This window comes from Suricata suricatta, chromosome 6, assembly GCF_006229205.1.
Source record: "Suricata suricatta isolate VVHF042 chromosome 6, meerkat_22Aug2017_6uvM2_HiC, whole genome shotgun sequence".
NCBI lineage: Eukaryota > Metazoa > Chordata > Mammalia > Carnivora > Herpestidae > Suricata > Suricata suricatta.
In genome coordinates this window covers 66,423,082-66,444,144 of record NC_043705.1, presented here as the reverse complement: position 1 = coordinate 66,444,144, position 21,063 = coordinate 66,423,082, and the positions used below count along the sequence as shown (strand labels likewise).

The following is a 21,063-nucleotide window of genomic DNA, read 5'->3' as shown; positions in this document are numbered from 1 at the left end:
TATATACAATATAGCACAAAGAGAGATAAAGGAGAAATATTAGAAACTTCAAGTTATAGGTAATATTCTATTTATTCATAGTTAATTGACACATGAATATTTATTTGGTTGTCATTTATTTATTTTAATTATGCTATATATTTTCACTATTAATTTTTTTTTATTTTAGAGAAAGAGAGAACGCAAGCAGGGGAGAAGGGGAAAGAGAAAGAGAAAGAAAATCTTAAGTAGGCTCATGCTCAAGTGCAGAGCCCAACACGGGATCATGACCCGAGCCAAAATCAAGAGCCAGACTCTCAATCGACTGAGTCACCCAGGCACCCCACTATTTTTTTAAAAAGAATGGTAGGATAAGAATGGAATAGAGAAGATTTAAGACGATCCCTTAAAGAATCTTATGAAAGGAAATAGTGATAAGAAGATAATGTGAGATCCAAAGCGATATCTATAGGATAAAAAAGCCTCTTAATATTATGGAATAGGGTCTAGAAGAGAGAACAAGATTACAGATCGAGGCTGGCAGACTCAGCTGTGAAGCAAGTGGAAGGAGGTCATAAATCAAGAGAAATTTGCATAGCTGCCCTTTTCTTATTTATTAATTGAGGAACTGACTTACTTTCACACAGACATATGTGATAAAGTACCTAAGGACATAAATCACAATTTTTTTTGGAAAAAAATGTAGACTAGACTCAAATGCTCAGGTCCATTATGACTTATTTCTTCATTTCTCCCCTTCAAAATTATTTATTACAGAACATTTTCAGCAGATGCAAGAGTAGACAGAATAAGTATAACGAACCTTCGCGTATCCATTGTCGGTATCCAAGAACGTGTGGCAATCTTATCTCATCTGTACCTCACTCCTTTCTTCCACTCCCATTTATTTTAATGAGAATCCTGGATATCGTATCATTCAATCTATAATATTTTCATATACATCTCTAATAAATGACCCTTACAAAAAAGAAAACCATATCCACAATGCTATTCCTACACTATAAAAAACAAGCCCATGATATCATCAAACAGCTATAGTGGACTTCAATTTAACACACTCCAGAAAACTTACACTTTTTGCCTCAAGAGCCATTACTTCTGATCAGTACCATTTAAAAATAATTTAAAGGGCACCTGGGTGGCTCCTTCGGTTGAGCAAGTGACTGTTGATTTTGGCTCAGGTCATGATCCCAGGGTCGTGAGACGGAGCCCTGTTTTGAGCATAGAGCCTGCCTAAGTGTTTCTCTCGCTCACTCGTTCTCTGCGCCACCTCCACTTGTGCGCAGGCGCACATGAGCCTGTTATCTCTCAAATACAAAGATTTTTAAAAATAGAAAATACAAATAAATTAAAATAACTTAAAATAGATCTGCCGAATTCTTTTTTTTTTAATGTTTGTTTAATCTTGAGAGAGAGTGACAGCAGGAGTGGGAGAGGAGCAAAGAGAGACACACAGAAACGGAAGCAGGTTCTAGATTCTAAGCTGTCAGCACACAGCCCCATGTGGGGCTTAAACCCACCAACCGTGAGATCATGACCTGAGCAGAAGTCAGCAGCTTAACCGACTGAGCCACCCAGGCGCCCCAGATCTGTCAAATTCTTAACTTGCATGATTCTTGACCATCAACTTCAAGCCACCAAACCAGTAGATTTTCTCAAATACACACCACTTTCTTTAACTTCACCTATTTTTTTTCTGGTGGAAGTAGATGTTCTAATCCTCCACTTATATCCAGAGTCACAAGTTACTCAAGTCAATTTATATTGTAAGTAATCTGTAGTTCTGGACCCACTTATCAATTAGAATTTTATCACCATAATACAGTAACATTTCACAGTAAGGGTTAAAGGAAAGTTGTAAAGAAATAGAGATTAAAAATATTCGAGTATTTATAAAAAATTCATAGCAGAGATGAAATTTTGGGTTTTCATTGTGCTCCTGGCGCAGAAAAAGAACTCCGTGCATGCACAGAGAAGCATGTCAAAATGGTTCAGTTTGTTCCCAGGGCTCTGATACCAGCTGACTTTGATTAAATAGCAGTGAGGTGGAAAAGCATTCTGGGTATTGGTATGCAAATGAATTCACCAAGCATTTCTTCCTATGGCTTTGGAATTCCCATAGCCACAACTACAACGAAGTTTATATTTAAAGTTGGATTTTAAGCAAGTGAATAAAAGGTTAAAACTCCTTTCCATGGGCCAGGTATAATCCTAATAAAGCTAAAATTTTTTGTGACAGTAATAAAAATAATTTCTAAAATAAAAGATTATTTAAAGTGTTTTCAGAGATACAGGGAGGGGATATATACACATGGCATAATCTTTAATCTATAATTTCAGCCTGAAAAAGAAAAAGAAAAAGAAAATATATAATTTCAGCCTAGATGTAGTATAATGACTTTCTTTGAATTAAAACATTTTTCCTTAGGGATTTTTAAGAAAGGTCATAATTGGCATGTGGACAAAGCATTTGGTTGCAATAATTGTTTGGATATCAAGAAAACATTGTTCTTAGCCTCTAAAACATGTTTGCCTTTCAAAATACATACAGCACTTTGAGGCAATAACTAATTTAAGAAAGGAAGAAAGGGAGGGAGGGAGGAAGGAAGGAAGGAAGGAAGGAAGGAAGGAAGGAAGGAAGGAAGGAAGGAAGGAAGGAAGAGAAAGAGAAAGGGAGAGAGGGAGAGAGAGAGAGAGAGAGAGAGAGAGAGGAAGAAAAACATTCTTTCTCCACTACAGAAATTCACGTGGAGAATTTTAAAATATTTGACACCCTGACAGTCAATTCCTCTTACCATAAAGAGAATGAATTATAATAAAGGCATCTCTGGCTCAGAGAAAACAGTGGCAGTGCTTTCATAATGGGACACAACGTCTTGATTTTTCTTAGTATTTAACTCCACCCTCCTTCACACTCTCCCCGCCCCCCCCGCCTTAAATAAAGTAGTTTTAGGTTCTAAAATTATAAACTGAAATGCAAAGTGCATAATGCAAGCCATTCTTTTTCTGTGTAAGCCAGGATCACTTTGCAGCATACCCCTGCAGGGGACCTAACAGGGAATTTCCAAAAACATTAATGTATTCAGAAGAAATGTCAAAATAAAGAAAGCCTGTAAACATTGTCTGTGGGAAGCTTTTCTATGCCCTTCCCGAATGCAAAACGAACTCTCATTTTCCCACAGAAGTAGGATCTATTTCTGCCATCTAGTGACAATAAGGCCAATGGGTGTTTAGAAAAGAAAAACATTTTCTAAGTAGGCTCACCAAATCAATCCCAAGCAACCAATATTTTGCACATATACAGTCATGTGTGTATACACACACACACACACACACACACAAATTCTTTAAAAAGGAATCTTAATGGGTACCTAGAGTATAAACAGTATCAGATATTATTCCTGGATGATCTTTGAAATAAGAAAATAAGATAACAGTACCCATGGGTGCTTTTAAGGTTGTCCATTCACTCTCACCAGTGTCATCTTCACAAGAGTCCACGAGGCAGTTCAAGCACTTGTTGGGAGTATGGGTTCTTGAGTTGAACTATTTGAATTCAAAGCTTACTTGCTCCCACATTTGAAATCTTGTTAATGACCCATCCATGTATAGGACTCAGCTCTCCTGATACCTAAGTGACTGCAGTTCACTGATGATCTTTCACATCCTTCTATGTACTGAGTTTATTTACATAGCTACATCATGGTGGAAGCAGGAAAATATAAAAATCACCTATATTTTAGATGTTCTGTCAATTTTACAGGATTATTAATATTTACAAAAGGTGTAAAACTATCTGGTGGCAGAGACACTTGTGGATAAAAAAGATGAGGTGGGAAGGTTATGGTCTGAATGATAACTTACTGTCTTTGGGGGACTTTAGTTCCCCAGCCAACCCATAGAAGTTGAGCTTGAAGACTTAAGGAAAAAGAAAATAGAAGCAGTAAGTACCTGCTCATTTCTCTTCTGTATTATTCATTTCTCTCCTCAGTTTTATGTTAAATTAACTAAAACCTCTATATTTAGCTCAAACTATTCTTGTCCACATCAGAGAGGATGGAAAATACAGAAAAGGGGAGAATGGCCTTTTTAGGAATATGTTGTACCCACAGACTCTGGAGGCAAGGCCAAATTGTAGGCACAGACACAAGCTGGTGGGGGAAGGAGGGCCTGTGGAACACTTTCTCCTTCTCTCTGCTTCTGATATTTACATATCCTGGGTTTCCTGATTTTTATCCTACATCTGTGACTGTTCATTATCATGTTCCTTACTGGTTTTCTCTTTTCTCCCCAATCCTGGCAGTCTGGTATCCCCCAAATTCATTCTTTGGACCTTTTCTCTTTCCTATCTATTCTCACATCTACAACAATCCTATCTAGCTTCATGGCTTTAAATACTATCTATTCATATACTAATGTCTCACCAATTTGATTCTATAGCCTTGACAATTTCTCTGAACTCTAGATTTATATACCTAAATATTCCATCAAGGCCCCCATCTGAAAAAATTACCAGTATCTCAAAACTAATATGTTCAAAACTGAGCTCCTGGATCATGCCTTTGAAATTTATACCCATAACTCATCTTTTAAAATGACAACCCCATCCCTCCAATTGTTCATACTATTTAGGTTGTTTATGATGACTTGATTTGAGCCTCTAGAAGTAGCTGGGCCTGAAACTGCCACTGGACTTCCTGATTACAGCAGCCAATAACTTCTTGTCCTTTGTCACTAGAAAGAGCCTTGACTTATGTCCCTAAGCCAACATCTCTTGGCTAACATCTTAGTCAACATCTCATTTTGATCATAGATTGGAAGTTTTAGCCTATTGAAAACCTTTACCAATCTTGGAACACTGGTTCAAGCACCTTCTTGTGGTGTCAGACATCGTATAATTGTATATAACACTGTGTTGTGGTGCATATTTGTTTAATTACTTATATTCAGTCAAAAATCTGAGGGCACAGATTACAATCTGTATTCATAATAAGCTCTATTTTGCAAAGTATATATTACATACTTAATAAATACTCACTGAATTATTGAATTGTTATTAATTCTATGCCAAAATAAACTTTCTTATATGTGTATTAATTTAAATGTCCTAGACCACAAATTTAAAAAATCCCTCAATGTCTTAAACAATAAAAAAAATTATTACTTTATACAAGAAGTCTCTAATGATAAATTCCAGGGTCAGTACAAAGGTTTAATTATGTCATGAAAGATCTTTGTTGCTCAAATCTGTCCTCAAAATGATACCCTCATGATCACAAAGTGACTGCAGTAATTCCAGTCATCATGTGCAAATCTAACAACATTAGGGAAAGAAAGATATCATGTCTTTCTTGAAACTTTGTTTATGACTGAGTGAGGGAAACATTGCCAGAAGTGTCTCCTGGATTCTCTGTCATATCAATGGCCACAATTGGCCACCCCTAAACTAATCTCTGGTAAGAGAGAATGGAAACACTTCGATTGTCCTGGAGTAATCATTCAAAGTAGACTATTTATCAACCACCACGTCACAACTTTGTAAGTCTGAACTGCCCCAGCCTGTCTTAATGTCTCATAGTAAACTACCTTTCCTAAACATGTAACTAGAAATTAAGTTAGTGAGGGGCGCCTGGGTGGCTCAGTCACTTAGGCATCTGACTTTAGCCTAAGTCATGATCTCACGATTTGTGAGTTTAAGCCCCACGTTGGGTTCTGTGCTGACAGCTTGGAGCCTGGAGCCTCCTTTAGATTCTGTGTTTCCCTCTCTCTCTTTTTCCTCCCCCCCACTCATGCTTTCTCTCTCTCTCTCTCTCTCTCTCTCTCTCTCTCTCTCTCTCTCAATAAACAAACAAACAAACAAACAAACAAACATTAAAAATTTTAAAAAGAAATTAAATTACTGAGCACATCCATCCTAACTCTCAATGGCTTCCATGGATTTATTTAAATAAGCAGCTCTAAATGTAGTAGTTCTTCTATTCCCATTGTTCCTCTGTCTGGTATGTGAATGAATAATATACATAAACCACTCCAAGTTTTAGCAAGTATGACCACTAGTGTTTTTCTGCCATGTGTTTCTATCTATAAAATTTCCTGTGTGGGACTCTAACACCAGCATGAGTGCATGTGCCAATTCCCCTATTTTTTCTGATCCCCCTTGGTAGTTGATGTCTTAGAATAGAAGTAGAAAGTTAGAAGATAGGGCAATGCTTTGCTTGCCTTGGAGGCTAACCACTGTGAGTGATAGGTGATGGTGAGAAAGGGGCTCAAACTAGAAGAGGAGTATACTGTATTTAAATAAACTGGAATTGAAATGTAAAAAAACTAAATATGACTCAGTCAATATGTATAGGTTAGAGTTAGGTCAGAGAAGTCCTTAGTATTTCTCACATCATGCAATAAATATCATGCACTCAAACATCTAAGAGTCCAAAGCATTTACAAACTCTTTACCTACATTACTCCAGGATCTCAAAAAGCATAGCTAACCGAATTTGGGGGCTTGGTAGTTCTTCGCATCAATAACAGCTCCCTTCCTTTTACCTTAATGCTTTCTCTCTACTTCCTCAAGTCCTCTTAGAATATTTTCCACAAGGACCTACCATATAGATGGCTAACAGTCTTTGAACACACACTATGTATAAAACACTGTGTTACACACATTATTTCATTTAATTCACAGACCATATGATACAAGTAGGCATACTTTCAATTTACGATTAAAACTACAGCTCACAGGAGCAAGGTTGTTTGGTACAGTGGTACCAAGTAAGATATGAACCTAGATAAGTATTATGGCCAAGACCATTGCGTAAAAGTTTAAATTCCATAGAAATAAAAGTTTCTTGCATCTCACAGAGTATTTAAAAATTTTGTGTCTCCTGCTTACAAAATTTCTGACTAGTACATAAGATCAAAGTATTACACAGACAGCTGGTGTTTGCACAGTGACTGGGATCAGTCAGGTACCATAGTTTATGCTGTGGTAGTTACAACAGAAAGTTTATTACTTGTTCCCTTGGAAAGAATGACTACTACTTTGGTTCACATATCCTTGTCCAGAATAAATCTTATCCCACATCTTCCTTTAAAAGCTTAGGCAATTGCAGTCTTCTTGGATGTCCAGAAAAAAGCAGGGACCCAGAGCTGTTGGTGATTAGTGATACCTATGAAGTAACCACTAGGACCCTTGCATTCTTCCTTTCTTGGGAGGTGGATTCATAGGGGAGAGGAGTGACCTCTGTCTAGTGACGTGGCAGAAGGACAATGCACTATTTGGCTATTTCTGCAAAGCTAGTTTTACCTTCCCCCATCACACATTACATTTGTGGGTGCTGCATATAAATAAGGTCTGAAATGGGTCTTTGTACATATATACTCAAAAAATATCTGGCATCAAAAGCCAGAAGTAGAAATCCCCAGAAAAAAAAGAAAAATGCTTAAACCAGAAGAAAATAAGTTGAATTATAATAAAAGAACTTCCTAAATAATAAAGGCGGATATATTTATTTATTTATCTGTATTCCTCATTTTTTGTCTCAAAAACTTTATATGCTTTAGCATTTTCAAAACTATAAAAGAAATGTGACTTGCTGCATCATGCTAAATAATACAGAGGCATTAAAATATTATTAGCTCACACTTGTTCCCAAGCTATGCTGCCCCTAAGTTAAATGTTAAAATTTTAGTGTGCATTCTTTGAGGTATAACTCTATGCTCATACCAATATAGACAACTCTTTTTCTTTTAAGAGAAACTGGTTCATACAATACCCTTTTTTCTACAACTGCCCTTTTATATATCATGAGTTATTTTACATTTACATATCCTGTCAGTATTACTTTAATTCCTTTATATTAATAGCTGTAAAATATTCTTTTATTATAATTGCATCTTAACTTATATAGCCATTCACCTATGTTTAGAAATTCAGATTAGTTCTAGGTCTCTACAATTATAAACAAGGATAAAATAAACCCTGTTATATATGTGTTTTATGTATTATCACCTTTATCTGTGTTCAATCAATTCCTAAAAGTGAATAGGCTATGTCAGAAGATGTACGTGTATATTAAAATTTAATAGATAGTGGCATGTTATTTTCTAAATATTTACTGTGATAAGATATATCATCATTATCACTTACATATTATTTTCTAGCTATGACTCTATCTCAGAGGCACAGAGAATGTAGAGAGGTATAAATGGGTTTATCTTGCATCACTGTAGAATCCATGGGACCCAAATATTTGCTTATAAATGTTTGTTTTCATCATCACATGTAAGTAAAAATTATCTCAAGAAATAATGTAAAGAGGAAAAACTAGAACAGCTAATAAAACAGTAAGGAGCAATTGAATTTAAATGCATTCTACTATTAACCAAAATGCACCTGAGTTCTCCATTGCATCCCCCCTCGACCAACAAAATAAATCTCAAAGATCTCTACTTCATGACAAGAGACCTCTCCCCAAAGAGGAAATCTATTATTCCTTCTGAAGTTGATACACATCCAAAGGATGCCAATGGTGCTGTTTTTAGTTCATCTGTCTACATGAATCCTATTAACTTAGAAGAAGATGAAATAAGAGATCCTCACCATTTCAGTAGTTTAGTTTGGATAATTTGCTCCCAGTTGGCTTTTCTTCATGTAATCTAAAATTACATAACAAATAAATAAAACAAATTCCACATTTATAAATTGCTAAAGCACTGAATTTTCTAGACAAACATATAATGAAGTATCAATATAATTTCACTTAAATTATTAGATTTTTTCAATGTTTATTTTTATTTTTGAGAAAGAGAGAGAGAGAGAGAGAGAGAGAGAGAGAGAGAGAATGAACAGGGAGGGGGTGGAGAGAGAGAGAGGGAGGCACAGAATCTGAAGCAGGATCCAGGCTCTGAGTTGTGAGGACAGAGCCTGACACGCAGCTCTAACTCACAAACTGTGAAATCATGACCTGAGCCAAAGTCGGAGCTTAACCGACTAAGCCACCAAGGATCCCCATAATTTTACTTAACTTATTAAACTGAACAAGGAGAAAGCCAAAGCCAGAATTGTATACCAAAGTGGATAGTGTACAAAATATATTGGCCAGAAAGGATAGACCTTGCTAAGAACATTTAACTCTTCAAGCCAATAAGCATCACCAGAAGAAGGAGGTGGGTTTTTTCCTTTACTTTTGTATGTCACCATCACTGATGGCCAGTTCCAACAGCTCATGAGAGCACTATAGTAAGGACTGGATGTTGGTCCATTTCCTCATTTGTGGACAGTAAGTTCTGCTCTATTACATGATCAGAGCTTTGTCCCTACTCTAAGTATATCTTATAATGTTCTGTGGGCTCTGAAGATGTTTGAGGACAATGAACAGACAGAATGATTTCAAGTCTACACCCAAAATGGAGAAATGGTGTGATAGTGCTATAAAAGTCATGGCTAATGAAATGAAGCAGCAGTGTCATTTTGGTCTGGTAAAGAACAACATATTAAACATGGTGAAAATTCTGGTTTAAATGATTTGAAGCTGAAACACAACATTCTAAAGTTTGATGCTTTTTACCTAGCATGATAAGTTAAAATCTAGCCAAATATTTTTTCCTTAAACATTATTATAAAGCCACATAATGTATGTTTCATTCCAAGTCTTAAGTAAGGTTTCACAGAAATAGAGTCTAACATGAGGCACAAATGATTCATTAAGGAATAATTCCCAGGAGAACATTAGAAGGGAGTCAAGAAATCAGGGCACTTAAAGGAGAAGCAGTAAAGTATGGGTGAGATCTCAAGCAAGGTCTTACAGAGAGTAGCTTCACACTGATCCCAACAGAGAATTGTGAGGGGAAGTTCATCTCAAAGTTGTCCTCTCTGCAAGTGAGAAAGCTGAGATTTCAAGAGCCAGTCAATCATTGGTTCGTCTACTCCTAAGAGTAAGTGGCTTCAATAATTAGAGGGCAGGTCTATGAACTGAAGTTCATGTGCAGGCTAATAGATACAGAAAAGCACAGAAATGGAGAAATGGTATACAGAGGTCGTAAATGGTATCTGTTTACTGGGTTCTGGGAAAGTTGGCAGTGTTTGCCTATCTCAAATTTTATTAGTACCATATAGAAAATGCCTAAACCAAGCACTACCTGAATCATTCAATTTTTTTTGAGTGCACATGGAACAGTCTCCAGAATACATCACATATTGGGTCACAAATCAGCCCCCAACAAGTACAAAAAGATAGAGATCATACCATGCATATATTCAGATCACAACCCTATGACTTGAAGACAACTACAAGAAAAATTTTGGAAAGTCCTCAAATACATGGAGGTTAAAGAACCTCCTACTAAAGAATGAATGGGTTAACCAGAAAATTAAAGAGAAATTAAAAAACACATGGAAGCAAATGAAAATGAGAATACGACAGTCCAAAACCTTTGGGACGCAGCAAAGTCCATCCTAAGAGGGAAGTATATTGCAATTCAGTCCTGTTTCAAGAAGCAAGACCCCAAATACACAACCTAAACTTATCCCTAAAGAAGCTAGAAAAGGAATAGCAAATAAAGCCTAAAGCCAGAAGAAGAGTGGAAATAATCAATATTAGAGCAGAAATAAATGATATAGAAAAAATGAAATTAAAAAAAACAGTAGAACCAACAAAACTAAAAGGAGCTGGTTCTTTGAAAAAATTAACAAAATTGATAAACCCCTAGCCAGACTTACCAAAAAGAAAAAAGAAAGAATCCAAATATATAAAATTACAAATGAAAGAGGAGAGATCACAACCAACACCAGAGAAATACAAATAATCATAACAGAATAGTATGAAAAATTATATGCCAACAAAGTGGGCAGTCTGGAAAAAAATGGACAACTTCCCAGAAACTGACAAACTACCAAAACTGAAACAGGAAGAAAAAGAAAACTTGAACAGACCCATAACCAGCTAAGAAATTGAATCAATAATACAAAATCTCGCAACAAACAAGAATCCTGGGCCAGATGGCTTCCCAAGGGAGTTCTACTAGACATTTAAGGGAGAGCCAATAACTATGCTTCTCCAATTTTCCAAAGAATAGAAATAGAAGGAAACTTCCAAACTCGTTCTATGAGGCACCACCTTGATGCCAAAACCAAAGACCCCACTAAAATGGAGAATTACAGGCCAATACCCCTGTGCAACATGGATGCAAAAAGTCTCAACAAGGTATTAGCAAATCAAATTCAATAGAACATTAAAAGAATTATTCACCATGATCAAGTGAGATTTATTCCTGCACCACAGGCCTGGTTCAATAATCTCAAATCAGTCAATGTGATATACCACATTAACAAAAGAAAGGAGAAAAAAACCATATGATCTTGTCAATAGATGCAGAAAAAGCATTTTACAAAATACAGCATCCATTGTTAATAAAAAACTCAACAAAGTAGGGATAAATGGAACATACTTAAACATCATAAAAGCCATATATGAAAGACCCACAGCTAATATCATTCTCACTGGGGTGAAAACTGGGAGTTTTCTCCTATGCTCAGGAATCAGTTTAGGTTATGCTTTAGTTTCAAACAGTCCCAAAAGCTCAGTGGTTTAAAATAGGAAGATTGTTTTTGCTCATGATAAATGTCAATTGTAGACCAGCAGAGGGCTCTGAGTATTGAACTGACTCAAGGATCCTAGGGTCACACAGGACAGAAAATATTTTAAATGTTGTTAGCCACTGTACCAGGGAATACAGTAACTCCAGAAGATCCTATACTGGTAAGGAAATATTTTGGTCCAAAAGTGACACACATTACTTTTGCTTAGAATTTACTGGGCAGAACTAGTTCCATGTCCTATTCCTCACAAGCACAGTGAGGACTGGTGTGGGGGGGGGGGAGGGGGTTGATACGCCTTTACATGCCTAAAAGGTGAAAAGCTGGAAATATCTAAACCATCACTTTTAAACCAGGCAAGATTATAAATAAATAAAATTCTAAAACTTGAAATCATAAAGTCAACAACCTAAAAATGGCTCAAAAAAGACTGAATAATTTCTAGATTATAATAAGTTGACTTGAATTATGTTAACTTGAATCACAGGTTGTAAAGTAATAGATTAAAAATCATATTTAAATGTATTACATAATTTTATTTTTTAAAGGTTACTTATTTATTTATTTTGAGTGAGAGAGAGAAAGCACAAGTGGGGTAGGGGCAGACAGAGAGGAAGAGAGAGAATTCCAAGCAGGCTCTGCACTGACACAACACAGGGCCTGACATAGGGCTCAAACTCACCAACTGTGAGATCATGACCTAAGCCAAAATCATGAGTCAGGGCTTAACTGACTGAGTCACCCAAGTTCCCTAAATGTATTGTTTAATTTTAGGTAACAAAACTAAAAATGTAATGACTGGTGGGAAAAAAAGCTATAATAAGAAAATAACAGAAGAACTAGAAGAACAGTTATATATTGCTCAAAGATAAAATCAAAATTTCCAAATCCTCCAGGAAAGGTAGACCAAGTAGGACAACAGCAGAAAAACTTAGCATTTCACCTGGGGACGAACATTCACCCAAATACACAATGTGATATTATTAAAAATGACAATATCCCTTCTTTCTTCAATTCTACAGGAGTTTTCTGTCCAAGTAGATAAAACAGTGGAGCAAAGAGTTAGTAGTGAAGGGTAGTTTTCAGAACATCTGTGAACATGCCTCTTCATGCTCCAGAAAGGCCTGCCAATGAATAGGTCTTTGACGTAAAATGTTATTATAAACCAAACTGTGGCCAGTTTGGAAATCTATACCTCAACATTAAGTTATATAGTACAAAGGAATTTAAGAACAAATATTAGAGACTGGATTTCCAAGGCAATAGTTGAAGAAAATAGTAGCATGTTGAAGGGAGGAAGATGTGTTTTTTAAAAAGATTAACCAGGTTTTATTTATTATGGGCCTTTTCACAAGCTTTAAGAAGACAGTTTTCACCATCAATGCCCAATAAATAGGTATAACACACAGCAATTCCCAACCAGGTTTTTCCTAATGATCTTTGTTGCTTAACCATTGGTAAATGTAATATTTTATTGAAGGGTCACATATAGAGGATAAATCACTTACTAACTAACATGAAATATGACAGCAAGATTGGGCTAGAAAATTTATATTTAGAAACCCAGGGTTTGTCAATCAATCAACTAATTGTCATTAATTGACAATACTTATTCAGAATCTGCTAGGCTAGGTAATAACATCTTAAACTTACTACTTAATACCAGTCAAAATATCAATACAAAGTAAAAGAGGTATTTAAGAAGTTAAGCAAGAATATGAAATGCACTGATTCTAGAATCTAGATCAATGGTTATCAATGTGTTTGAGAGAAGACTAATGTAATAAGAGAAAAAAACTCTTCAAATTATCTTTTATCTCCGTTTCAAATAAACATACTGACACTGAGTCTCATGCAAAAAATATATTCATATATTGTTTGAGATAATTCATTAACTTCTTAACTTTTACATGTATAGTGTTTTAAGGGTTCATTCCTCGGTTCAGCAAATATTTATTTAACACTTTTTATTAGCCAATATGTCCCTTTGCATTAATTTACCTTGTTCTGGAAACATTCCATTGAGGTTAGTATCATTATCCTTCTTTACAAAGGCAAATTTATTTGTCTATATTAAAATAGTAAGTTAACTTTAGAACTTGGAAGAGCAAAAGCTTCCATACAAAGCAACAAGTACTAGATGGCCATTAAGTGCCAGGGATTGCACAGACAGGCCTTGGGGTTATGGAAATGAGTAAGAAATGGTCCTGCCTTCCCCTACCTGGCCCTTTCTTACTCCTGGCTGGAAGACTTCCTTGCTGAAGCAGTTGAGGAACTAGAAGTCCTGTACTAGGAAGCGGCAACGCCATCAGTTTCCAAGAAGGATCAAGGAAATGAGCTGAAGTGTAGTTGTATTATAAAGTGACTTGGGGTGAAGCTTTGGAGCCCTTTATATACCCTGTGTTGCTCTATACTTCTGTAAACATTCTGAAATCTCTCCTTGCACCAGCAGGACCACCAAAGTGCAGCATGACTGAATCACACAGTATAGTTACCGCTCTCCCACAGAAATGCTTTCTATTGCAATTACACCTCAGCAAGATAGCATCTCCTGATATTTAGGGACATTACACAAAACAGTCTTGTGAAACCCCTCATACTATGATAAATATTTTTCCTTCTTACAATTTATTTATAAAATTTTGTTTCATGATCTTGGTTTCATGAATAGTTATTATGTTTCTTCAAAGTAACTCATTTCCTTTTACCTTAGAGATAGTAATCACATTTCCCTTTCCTGATTGGTTTCTAGAAAGGTTAGAGTAAAATTTGTGATCTATCTCTATCAAGCATATAGAAGTTGAGGGCAAATATTTTTATGTACCAACCTATCCTGGTTGGATTTTACTTTTTTATTCTTATTTTCCCTTTCCCTTGGCTTATTTACACATTTAAAATTCATTTCATCTTGCATGCGTGTTTATAAGTTCTGATAAAATTATTTTTATTACAACTCAGAGTACTGGTAAATAAATACCTAAAAACTAAACACTCTGGAATTTATTTACAAGGGCAGATATTTCAGAGTTCATAGAACTTATTTCTTGAAAAGGTGAGAAGCAGCAATAGTGATACAAACCTTCAATAAACTCCTAGAAATAAGATAATTTTGAGCAATGTTGTTGGTAAAACAATAAAGACATAAGTTAGATTTGCAAACAGAGATACAAATTACAGGTAGATTGAAAAACAGCCCAGAGAACATGGGTTCACAAAGACTCAAGGTGAGATCCTGATGGAACCAGTTTTAAGCCTCCCCTAATCCCATGCTGAGGAACATAACTATTAGTGCTGCATTAAATAAGCACATTGGAAAATTTTACCAGGAGAGCATATCCATATTTATATAAAATATCAATAGAAGACAGGGAGTCTAATGACTATAGATTTATTTATAAGGTAAGGCCTAACCTGAAAGATCCTCTGAGCATATTTATTCCAAGTCTTATGAAATGAAACTAAGAGCTCAATAATAACAGCAATAAATACAGCTCATCACTGTGAACTTAATTCTAAGTTCATGATGGACCACATTCACTATGTATATATATATATATATATATATATATAGTCAAGCCCATTAATTTCCTATTTCTGGTGAATGGGTATACTGCAACCAAGTTACTAAATGGGTTGCGGAAATTTCTCCCATGTTAGCACCATGGAAATAAAGATACCACCAAGGAAGAAGGAGAGTCAGGTATGTATATGTTTCCCTGATCTTTCCTGCTCTAGGATCTAGAGGATTCAGTTATAATTAAGTTTTCTCTGAATTTCAAATTTTCACTTGAATGGGAGAAATTAACATTAACATGCCAGAAATAATACTGTGTAACTAAACAAGCATTTATTTATGATATAATAATAAGCTACAGTAGCTGTAATAGGCTACTAAATAAGCATTTGATAATTTCTAAATAAAAATGCTTTATATATTGTGTTTTTAAGTAAGAAATTTTAACCTTAACACTTTACTTATTTCTTGCCTATGCCATCTTTATTGAAATTAAGTGATATAAAGTATACCTAAAGTTAGCACAGTTTATAAGAGTTTTATCTTGGATCCTTTGTAGTTAGCTTCGATTTAAAATAAGAGGAGACTTAAGATCATAACTTCATCAAACATTTGTAAGCAAACAGAATTATGTTCACAGTTCAATTCTGAAGTTAAGGAGAACACAAAAAAAGATTGATGGCAAATAAATGTCTGACATCTTTTATAACTATTCTTTATTGAAAACTGTATCATTCAATCCATAAAGGGGGCTTTAGAAAACCACTTTCTCAAGTTAAACCTGATCAGATGGGAGGTTTTACTTACATTAATAAATTGAATGAACAGTTTTAATTAAAAACTCATGCTATTTTCAAAATAATGCTGAGGAGTAGATTTCTTATCAATTGTAACTGCCAGATGGAAGATTTTCATAAGCTGTTTTTAATATTTCACTTTCATGAGCACATCACTTAAATATGCTGCCTACCAATCTCAAATACAAATGCTATTCAATAACAGTATTAAAATAATGCAATAACTTAAGTACTTTTCTATAATTTTTGTTTATAGACTTTAAACATAAGGCATGAAATTCAATAATTGAATTAGCAAAGCTTTTCATCAAATTACTTTAAGTAAATTTCCACAGCAAGCACCATGGCAAGGAATTACGACATATCTGGTAAGTTACAGTTGTGCAAAGATGATAATTTGAAAAGTGTCAATGACTGCAATGAGAAAAAAATGTATATATGCATGTTCCATAAAATTTTTATTTATGTTAAGTTCTATGAAATTAAGTTATATTTATATTTATAATTGAATGTGTTGGAGTTCGTCTAAAATACAAGTGGGGTAGCATGGCTTATTTGCAACATTTTACATTTGTCTAAAAATGACATTTTGCTTTTGCAAAAAAGATTCTGACATTCATCATTTTATCCGATTCTCAGAATATCCCAGTGATGTAAGGAAATCATTACTTACCTTGCTTACTAAGCAAAAAAACCTGAGAAATATAGAGATGTAGGGTTTGCTAAGACACAACACTAATTTGAGAATCCAGGTCCAGAGTCTTCCATGAGAGTGTTCTCTTTTCACGATTTACCCACAGCTAGGCAGGGACCAAGGGTCTAATCTAACTGGTTCTTTCCAGCTAAATGTAAAAAGATTTAGAACCCAGACAGGAAAGAATGAGAAGAACTCATTTTTCAATTTCTCTTGAAGTTCTTCATGAAACTGGAGCACATAACTATTTTTGTTTCTTTCCTCATCAGGACAAAAATTAAGCAGCAAGAGCACTACTTTCAAAGCAATCATCAAAATATCCTTATTGATATTCATCAATAGTCCTTATTGATCAATAGCATCTAACACCAGATTAGGAATTAGACATCTTGAGCACCTGATAGGCCCAGTCAGTTAAGCAACCAACTTCATCTCAGGTCATGATCTCAGAGTTGGTGAGTTTGAGCCTCACATCAAGCTGTGCTATCAGTGTGGAGCCCACTTTGGGTCCTCTGTCCCCTCTCTCTACCTCCTCCACTTCTCTCTCATTTTTTCTCTCTCTCTCTCAAAAATAAATTAACGTTAAAAAAAACAGTTAGATACCTTCTCATCTATAGCTCAGGACTAGGCTACATTCTCTCTTATTAATTTTGGCTTCAAAATTACATGTGGTCTCATTATTTTCAAGACAGTTGTTTCAAATTCTCTTGCCAAATTAAAAAAAGGTAAGGGCCATTAGAGAGTTTGCAGAATGAGCTATACTAGAAATTTTATAATTTAGCAGTTACAAAGACATAGGACTAAAAGGAGATCATGGTACAATATACAGCCACAATTATGAAAAAAACTGATTTAGAGGTAGGAACACCTTCAAAAACACAAGCATGTGTCCAGCAGTAGGGTTTGAACCTGTAATAACAGATCAAGAACAAAATAAACAGAGTATGATTTTTTTCTCCATGTTAATGCCAAGAATGAATAAGATATCCCTGAGAGCAACCCCCGGGAAGGCCAGACAGAATAAATAGATAACTTTAAGAAGCACTCATAAGAGTTTCAACCAAAATGAACAAGATCAAATCCCAAATGACATTTTAATATTTTTAAGGCAAAATATCTTTGCTAGATACTATACTTGTCACTTTCATACATGTTACATTTTTTAATGTTTATTTATTTGGAAGAAATATAGATAGGGAGCTCATGCATGTGTGGGGGAGGGGAAGAGATAGAGGGAAAGAGAGAATCTCAGTGGAGTTCAATGCAAGGCTTAAACTCATGAACCATGAGATCATGACCTGAGCAGAAATCAAGAGTAAGATGCTTAATCGAATGAGCCACCCAGATGCCCCATACATATTATTTTATTTGTAATATTCTCTTTGTAATATCTCATGAGGTACATGATTATATTCCCATGTAAAAGTTTAAAGAAACTAAGATCCAGTTACTTGAAGTATTTTCCCAATCGGTAAAAGGTATAGGCAAGACAAATCTCAGATTTTTGGAAATCAATGCATTTGCACTGACCTCCTGCATATATACCCACAGTATGACAGACTTTAATATGAAATGCATCTGAACATTCTACAAATACTATAAAGTGTTTTGTTTTTTTTTTTTTGACAACATGTACGCTACCAGTGCCAAGCACTATGGTGCCACAGAACATCAGGAAGGCATCTTGCTGGTTCCCTCTGATGTGACAGCTATGGCTTTCTCTCCCCATTTTATTTATGTCATAAATAACCCACCTTCACAGGCACATAAAAAGATGTTCAACATCATTAACCATCAAGGATGAAAGTCCAAACCACAATGAGATATCACCTCACACTTATCAGAATGGCTGTTATCAAAAAGATAAGAAATAAGAAGTGTTAGTAAGGATGTACAGAAAAGGGAACCCTTGTGCACTGTGGGTGGGAACATAAATTGAAGCAGTCACTATGGAAAATAGAATGAGGATTCCTCAAAAAATTTAAAAACAGAACTACCATATGATTCAACAATTCCAATTTTAGGTATTTATCCAAAGAAGGCAAAACACCTAATTCAAAAAGACATAAACACTCCTATGCTCACTGCAGCATTATTTACAATGGCCAACATATGGAAACAATCTAAATGTCCATATATAGACGAATGGATAAAGATGTGGTGCATATATACAATGGAATATTACTCAGTCATAAAATATGAAATCTTGCCATTTGTAACAACATGGATGGACCTAGAGAAATAAGTCAGACAGTAAAAGACAATTACTGTATGACTTCACTTAAATGTGGAATCTAAAAACAAAACAAACAAAGCAGAAAAAGAATCAAAGATACAAAGAAAAAACTATAATTGCTAGACTGGATGGGCTAAACAAGTAAAGAAGATTAAGAGCTACAATCTTCCTATTGTAAAACAAATAAGACCAGAGAAGTGATGTACAGCATGGAGAATATTGTCAATAATATTGTAATAACTTTATATGGTGACAGATGGTAATCAGACTTATTGCAGTAGCCATGTTGCAATGTATATGAATATTAAATCATTATTTTGTACACCTGAAACTATTACATTATGACATGTCTATTTTTATTATAAATAAACAAACAAAAATAAATAACTCGCTTTGAGTTCATGACTTCCATTCTGATTCAAAAAGACAATATGGTTACTGTCGGTCCACTGACTTCTACTCAGGGCTACAACAATCCCATCTGTTAGACAAGTCTTTGCAAAAGATTCTCGCAGTAAATATACTTGTGATTTGCATACTTTTTATGGTGTAAACACTTCTGTGACTATTTCAATTAATAATTTGATCCCAGACTTGACAATTGTTTTGTAGGCAGTTGTGGTATCAGAATTCTGTTGAGAAAGAAATTAAGGAGAACATTATTAATCAGATCAGCGCCTTTTCCCAGCTGCCCTTGAGGAGCTGTGATGGAGGGATAAGAAAGATTACTCCCTCAGTGAAAGTCATTAACTTGCCTTTCCATTAAGACAAAAGTTAAGAATGAAATAATCCAAGAGTGCACTGACTGAAAAGTTTTAGGGTAAGGTACAGCTTATATAAAATTTACTGTATTGCCATGCAAAGCTTATGAGTCCATGCAAGGAAATGTAATAGTCATGTTTGGGAAGCCTAGACTCCATAAGTCTGGAAGGCTGACTCAGTAGTTATATAAGATTGTCATTTGAACACCCTAGCCAAAGCTGATTTGCTGAGGTATCTAAGTCTAATTCTCAGGTTAATTACTCTTTCCTGAGAAAAATAAGAAATATGATGGTGATGTTACAGGAACATTTACTTTTTAAAATATGCAAAATTTGGTGTAGATGGCTTAAGAGTAGCATCCAATTAAAATGGGTCATGACCACATTATTTGAATAAATTAGAGGTCAAATTTATTCAGCACAAATTATTCACATACAGTAAAAATCTGACATATCATGGTTAAGATATGTAACAAAGGCTGCTAAGTGTTCACAAAAATCCTTTTGCCCCCTTCTAGGCACATTAGTGGACTATATTTCTAAATCTTCCTTTGCAGTTAGGTGGGGCCACATGATGTTTCACTAAAAAGGCACAAATTCTCCACACATCCCTCCATGCTCTCATTCCCTTCCCTCACCTTGCAGCCAGACACAGAATTTTCAGGGGGTGGGGGTGTCTGAGATCCTGAAGATCCTAGAGCTGGCAGAGCCGCCAGATGAAATGACTCTAGATCTCCACAACCCGTACTGCACTGAAAAATGAGGAGGAAATAAAGTGATTTAAACCACTATAATTTGGAGTTTGTTTGTTTTGCATCTGACAAAAATATAGCATATGAGCATCACTTTTATCACCTGACAATCATCAGCTTTCAATGCTCCTGAACTCGTTATTTCCTCTATCTCTTATATTTGAGGAAACAAACCTGTGCATTCTCAGATTATTTTGACCACCTTTTTCTTTCTCTTTTAGTCAGGTCCCCATTAATATGACTCCTCCATTGTAGGACTTGGATAAAGGAACATTCTATTGTACAAAGGATCTCTCTTCCTGAGCAGCACTGAGGGGTCGGATAAGATAAGCCAGTAACATAAAGGTAAAAACTGTCCATGTAATTTGACCACTTAGGTGATTTGAGGTAAGGAAGTTGCAGAGACAAATTTCCCCTTTCCTTCTCCTAGATGTGATTTATTCTTATCACATTCCAAGAGAAGTTCTATGTACTGCATGAACATACCTGGTAAGCAAACTTCAGTATCTCCTAGTGACTCATACAATGGTGACCAGTGTTGGAAAATGATGCATTAAACTGCTTTGCAGCTTCTCCCACCCCACTTATGTTTTCTTTTACATGTTTAGTTATTTACTTAGAGAGAGAGAGAGCAGGCAAGCAAGGAAGGGACAGAGAGAGAGGAACAGAGAGAATCCCAAGAAGGCTCCATGCTCAGTGTGGAGCCCAATGCAGGG

At 35.4% G+C, this 21,063-nt stretch overlaps 1 long non-coding RNA gene across 3 annotated transcripts in view; it reads right to left on the bottom strand.

Annotated features, from left to right (window-relative positions):
• The window catches only part of LOC115294637, a 365,947-nt gene that overhangs the window by 59,539 nt on the left and 285,345 nt on the right, over positions 1-21,063 (bottom strand). For 2 of the 3 annotated variants that reach the window (XR_003910018.1, XR_003910020.1), the window contains 3 exons: positions 20,234-20,347; positions 19,374-19,466; positions 8,600-8,655 (listed from right to left, as the gene is read on the bottom strand). This is a non-coding gene — a long non-coding RNA (uncharacterized LOC115294637). The remainder of the gene's footprint in view (positions 1-8,599; positions 8,656-19,373; positions 19,467-20,233; positions 20,348-21,063) is intronic. The other variant, XR_003910019.1, reaches the window with a different exon arrangement.